The 5958-nt window shown below is 47.1% G+C and overlaps 1 protein-coding gene across 1 annotated transcript in view; it reads left to right on the top strand.

The window, feature by feature from the left end:
• GRM7 (glutamate receptor, metabotropic 7) overlaps positions 1 to 5958 on the top strand; it is a gene marked incomplete at its 5' end in the record, with an annotated part of 64786 nt that overhangs the window by 18309 nt on the left and 40519 nt on the right. The gene's annotated exons all lie outside the window — the stretch shown is intronic.

Genomic DNA, 5958 nt, shown 5'->3' on the forward strand with positions numbered 1-5958 from the left:
CGCTGCCCTCCTGCGCAGCCGTCTTCCTCTTCTGCGGCCCTTCCTCTCCCTGGCGCTGTGTGCCTGATGCCTCCCCGTGACAAATGCCTCTCTGCGAACCTGCCTTTGCTTCTTTCCCCACTGTAACGCAGCTGGCAGTGGCAAACCACATCGTTAGTGCTGGAGCCTGTTTTATCCTCCAAAGCACGTATGATTCCCTCGGCCGTCTCTGCCAGGGAAGCTGAGTGTTATGCTTTCAGGCAGAAAATGGGCAACGTGAAACATCAACTGGAAGGAGAGATGCAAGATTAATGTTAGAAATAAATCATTTGGGGGGTTTGGGGGTATCAAAAGCAGCCACAAGTCAGCAAGCCTCATTTTTCTGGTTGAGATTCAAGCCACTCTTCTAAGTGTTCCTGGCTCCGTGGTGCTGTGGCATCTTTCCTCCTTAGTGATGCCCTGGGCCAGGAGGTCCTGGGGGCATTCAGAGAGTGGTTGGGGAGGTTGGAGGGCTGGGAGCATGGCTGGGGCAGGGCTGGCTGCTGTGCTAACTGACCAAAAATGGCACCGAATAAAACGCCCAGATCAACCGTGACACACGGAGCCTGGCTGCCGCCAGCTGGGGATGAGACACTCCCATCTTTCCCCCAGTAATTTCTAATTTCAATCATTTAATTACTTGATAACTCCTGCCCTGATCAAAGAGATGCTTAGGCTGGCACTGTGAGCATCCCACCGAGCAAGGCAGGGAAATGAAGAAAAATGCCCTGCCCTGGCCTGGCCTTCCCCAGCCCCCTGCAGTGCGTGGGGCTGGGTCTCTTCCCCTACACCCCCTTCTTTTTTTTGTTTTTTTTGGTGGTGTTTTGGTTTTGGGGTTTAAGTCTGGTTTTATCACTGTGTAGATAATTTAGATATTAATCCTGGGGTGGAGAATAATGAACTCATTAGGTAGTATCATCTCTCTATGTGTAAGAATAATGATTTAATCAAATCAGTGATTTAAAGTAATAGGAGATTTATTATAATATGTAAAAGCTCATAAAATAACCATCTTAGAGGTATTTGCTGAGAAAAGTAGTTTTCTTAAGTATGATATATGGGGAGCATTGGGAGATCACTAAATCTCGTCACGCAAGTGTAGTACTTGGACATGTACGAGGGGAAGAAGTGATTATTGCTGCCTTACACTTAAGCATCCAGCTTTTTCTTGGTTCGGTCATCTAATTCCCTGAGCCCCGGAACCCAAAATCTTATGTTTAGCACTAGGCATGTAAGTTGTCTTAACGTCTTCAGTTTGAAAAGATTAGGCTTAAGCTCAGGATTGAGTCTGTCGTTATTGGAGAGTACTTGTTTGCCTGTGTTTCAGCTCTAATGTTGATGAATTGTTTGAATTCGAAGAAAGTATCTAAAATTAGGTGTGTGTTTTTGATGTCCCGCGGACAGAGGCAGGACTGCTTGTGTTTGCAGGACAGCTTTGTGGGACGTGAACGTAGACATCGTCTTGACCGATGGGGATTTAAGGCAGAACGGGTGGTGTGTACCTTTCTGAGACACTGGCAAGCACTGTTTTAGTCGGAGAGGTGACAAACCAGAGATCAGACCGAATCTGGTGAGGAGTTACCTGATGTTGCTGATGTTAATCCTTCCGTGACTTCAGGAGGTCCTTCCCTCTGCACCATCAAAGGTGACACGCAGTATTCTGCAGCGTATAATCACGTACTTTTGTCATTGCGACCAACTATGGAACAAACAGGGCAGAAGCTGCTCTTCACAGACCACTTTTCATTTACCTCTTCCAAAAGGGAGCTGCCCATCACCGCACCCCTGTGCCCAATGCTGTGCTTTGGCGTTTTGCGGGCGCTCGTGGTGGTTGTGCTGGTGCCTCGGGAGGAGCTCCGAGGACAGCAGTGGTCACAGCTATTACGTGAACTCGTGTGACCTGAATCCTTACGCGTTAGCTCTCCGTATTTGCGCGGTGCTAATCTTAGCATAGGTCCATCATGGCCTTATGGTTAGTGTTCAAAATACAACAACGCAGACCCACAACTTCTCTACAAACTGTTCTTTAATCGGAATTGAAATAATGAAACTCACTGCAGGATTCCTCATGCTTAATTAACGGACCAAGTTTGTTGTGTGGCTGCAGGAGCTCTAGAGAAAGGTCAACGTTTGCTGAGATCTGAGTACCGGGGGGTTGCTTTACTTAGCCGTGCATCTCATGGGAAGTTTAAAATTACTCAGATCTGTAAATAGATCCTGTTTTCTCTTAACTTAAAATGTATTTTTTCCTGTAGGTTTCTTTTTGTTAAAGTACATTGAGAACAATTACTCTTCTGAAAATAATGGTGGGGAAAAAACATCAAATGGGTGCAAATGGGTTGGCTCAGATCACAGCAACAGGTGTGGCGTGGATTCAGTTCAGCCAGGGTATTTCAGACGGGAATAACTTCTGATGGTGTTCTCAGGAACGATACATGAGGGGAAAAAAAAAAAAGGAAAAATAATTCTAGGAGTGGTAGAATTCCTCTGACTGTTCTTTACTAACTTTAATTGTGTGGCAATCCCATGAGTGGAGAACTGGTGTAGTTTGGTTCATGCAGTGAAGTTGCACGGATTGGCACCAGAGGATAGGAAACTCTCTGGCTCTTGTTCTATGGTGCATCATGTGCCTGCACTTGGTGTAAAAATCCTAAATCTTGATCCAAACACAAACGGTGCCTGTGAGCAGGCTCCTGGCCCCGCTCTGTGGAGCAGCAGAGGACTCCTCCTCCTTGGCCCTGGTTATGGGAGACTTTTCTTGGGACGGAGGCCAGTTTGCCACGGTCTTCTCCAGGATTTTGACTCTGTGGGAGCAGGAGTGCTGCCCCAGCATCTCCAGGGCTCATGGAGAATGTTCCAGTTGGAGCAGTTCCACACTAAGCCCATCCCAGTTGCTCCCAGTTGACCGCAGTTACCCATAAGTCCATCCCAGTTGACCCCAAACCTCTCCCCTCTGCTCCCAGTTCATCTGCAACACATCCAGGAGCAGCAAGTGGGTGCCCAGTACTTCTGCCCCATCAGGAATTAACAGGAATTTGGCCTGTTCCTTCACTCGGTCCCTCTGTCAGTCAGTCCCTTGTCTGCTTGTCCTGATCAATGGGAAATAATGGTAAAGGATGTACGGCCTTTAATAGGGGTCTCTATTCCCTCTTGCGAATGCAGAAGGATCATTAAAAGAGTCAATGAGAATGTTATTATTTGTTATTAAATCTGTAAAGGTTTAGAGTAATTCTTATGGAATTCTATTACGCTTTATCAAGACGTATTGACTGGCCGTTATTAAGTTATAGAGCACTTTTCCCAGGGGTCGGTTAGTTTGGTACGTTGGTAAGGAATACGCTTGCTCTGAGCCCAATACATGTTGCAGACCTTGTGAGTGAGTATCCCCTTGGAAGGGCTCTTTTAATTAGGAGCGTAACTAATACACAGATTTACAAGCTAAACCTGTTTTCCTGTATGTGCCTAAAATCTAAGAGTATTTTCTAAATTTTCTTCTGACTCAACCACATGAATATTTTCCTTGGGAAATTTCATCCCAGAGGTGCAGAGGTTGTGCAGTCCCTCCTAGGGACTGAGCACAGAAATATTCCTAAATCACTAATTTGTCATTAATTACGTAGAAGAGCTGTGACAGGAGTTTTACGGAATGATTTCCCTAAAACGTGGGAAAACCAGGTTAACTCCCTGCCATAGCATCAGTGCAGCAGGGGCAGATCAGGGGTCTTGGCCATCACAAGGGTCCTGGCCTCTTTTCCTGCAGCTTCATGCAGTTTTATTCTGGAAAGCCATCATTTCAAGCTGCAAAATCCCCGTTAAGGGCTGGGCAAGCCACGCTGAGTCTATGGAGCTGACTTCAACGTTCAGCGGTATTTAAATACAGCACTGTGGTTTCCTCCACCCCATTCTGGAGCTTTGTGAGCAGGTTTCCAGGGGGTGGTTGCAGCCCTTGAGGAGCTAGCGGCCAGCTGACCAGCTTGGCGTTGGGGTGGAACGTCACTCAGGGTCGGTCGTCATGCTGAGCCACCCTCATGTACTTGTTGCAGGACAGAACTACACATATTTTTTGGAGAGGCTGCAGGTAAAATTTTAGTTTGCTTTCAGTCTGTTTCTGGAAGACCCCAGTCCTCGTCTTTCCCATTTGGCTTACGGCGCTGGTGCCCATTGTGTCTTACAAGCAGCGGGCTTGGGATGCCAGTCATGCACAGTGGACTCAGAATTGGGAAAATATGTGTTATAGCAGGGTCAGCAGTGCACAAAGCTAATCCAGGAGACAGATTGACCCCACTCCTAATCTTCTCTCCGATTCAAGAACATCTGTTTCCACGGGGTCTATTTTTATCCCCAGTGGCTGGATTGCTATGCTAATTTAATGGTACCATATGTTTATCCTCTGACTCGATTGCGCTGTGTGAAGTGCCAGATTGAGCCCATTTACCAACCTGTTGCAGTGGGGAAAATGGTTGGCTCTGGTGCAAGGAACTTTTTTCTCTCTTTCAGCATATTTACTGTCATTCCTCACTGCAAAATCAAAAGGCACCATGTGATCACGCAGTGTAGAGAGATGGCTTAGTATCTACAAGAGCTTCTTGCTTCTGTGCTCCCACCCTCTTTTGCGATGCAAGTGCAGGCAGTAAAGCCAAGTAAAGGGACAAAATAGACACTCCGAGATTTGCATCTTCAGTGGATTTGCATTTTTTGGATGGCAGATAATTAACTTCTGAGCTTCTCACAGAGCAACCAGCATTTTCAAGCCCCCTGTAAGATGGATCTGCTTTATTCCAGTTTCACATTTGCATAGTGTGAATAGTTGAACAACCTTCTTCTAAAAGAAAAAACTCTTTTGTAATCTGAACTTGAACTGGAATTGCAGCTCTGGAGGCTTATGTTAAAAATTCTGGATCTTAACCGTCTCTGTAAGCAAAAGCTCTCATATTGCTCGTTGCAGGCTAAAGGCAGATAACCAGAAGGACTGGGAAGATAGTGGTGAACATCCTGCTGATCAAATGCGCTTGTTGTAAGACTGATAGAACTCTCTGAAGCAAATGGGCACAGCTCCCTCACTTCAGGGGGGCTGTCAGAGTTGGCAGAGCCCGTAGAACGGCGCAGGGCTCTGCGCTGCCAGGAGCCTGTAACCTGGCTGAAGGGCTGGAACAACCAGTGCCTGTTTCCCTGGCACCGCTGGTGCAGAGGTGATAAACCTTGTCCGCGCTCTGTGCCAAGAACACTTGGCTGTGTCACTCCATGTTCTCTTCCCTCTGAACAGATGAGGGAATACGGTGTCTGTTGGCTGCAAAAAGGAAAAACCGACAAAAGATTCCACATGTGAGCATGGAGACGTGTGCGCTGCTACATCTGTCCTTGCGCAGCTCCCTTGTCAGTCAAGAGAAACCAAAAGCGCACAGGGATAGTAGTACAATACAGATGTTGTCGTGGGGGGTGCTAGTCTCCACCGGTCCCCGCTCTTGCGCTCCTGAGGACCCACCAGTCCCTGTCTGGAGCAGCTTCCCCCCAGCTGGGATGGGTGCTGACCCGAGCCTCGTCCCACCCTGCGCTCTTGTGGGAGCTCCGGTCATGGCAGTAACAAAGGTCAGGTTTGTGCCATCGCTCTGGTTCATGGGGTACCTGGGTGTTGGTTTGCAGTTGTTGTACACACAACAGTTTCTTTAGGAGTTATCTTGGCTTTGAAAGAGAATAATGGAGAGGAAGTGCCTGAACACCACAAAGCGGGGCTGTATACGCAGGGTGGTTAGTGATGGGACACTCCTTGGTCTGAAGTTAGCAGTACTTGTTGGAAAGGTGACTATTTGTTCCAGAGTTCTGGATGGTATTGAGAGAAAAATCCATTAAAATGAGCATGATCTTTGATGGGGTGTTGTCTGAACAAAGCTTATTTGGCTTGGTTTTAAATACAGAATGTGAAACTGAGGAAAAAAAATTCCC

Source organism: Buceros rhinoceros, unplaced genomic scaffold, assembly GCF_000710305.1.
Source record: "Buceros rhinoceros silvestris isolate BGI_N320 unplaced genomic scaffold, ASM71030v1 scaffold17621, whole genome shotgun sequence".
NCBI classification, from domain to species: domain Eukaryota; kingdom Metazoa; phylum Chordata; class Aves; order Bucerotiformes; family Bucerotidae; genus Buceros; species Buceros rhinoceros.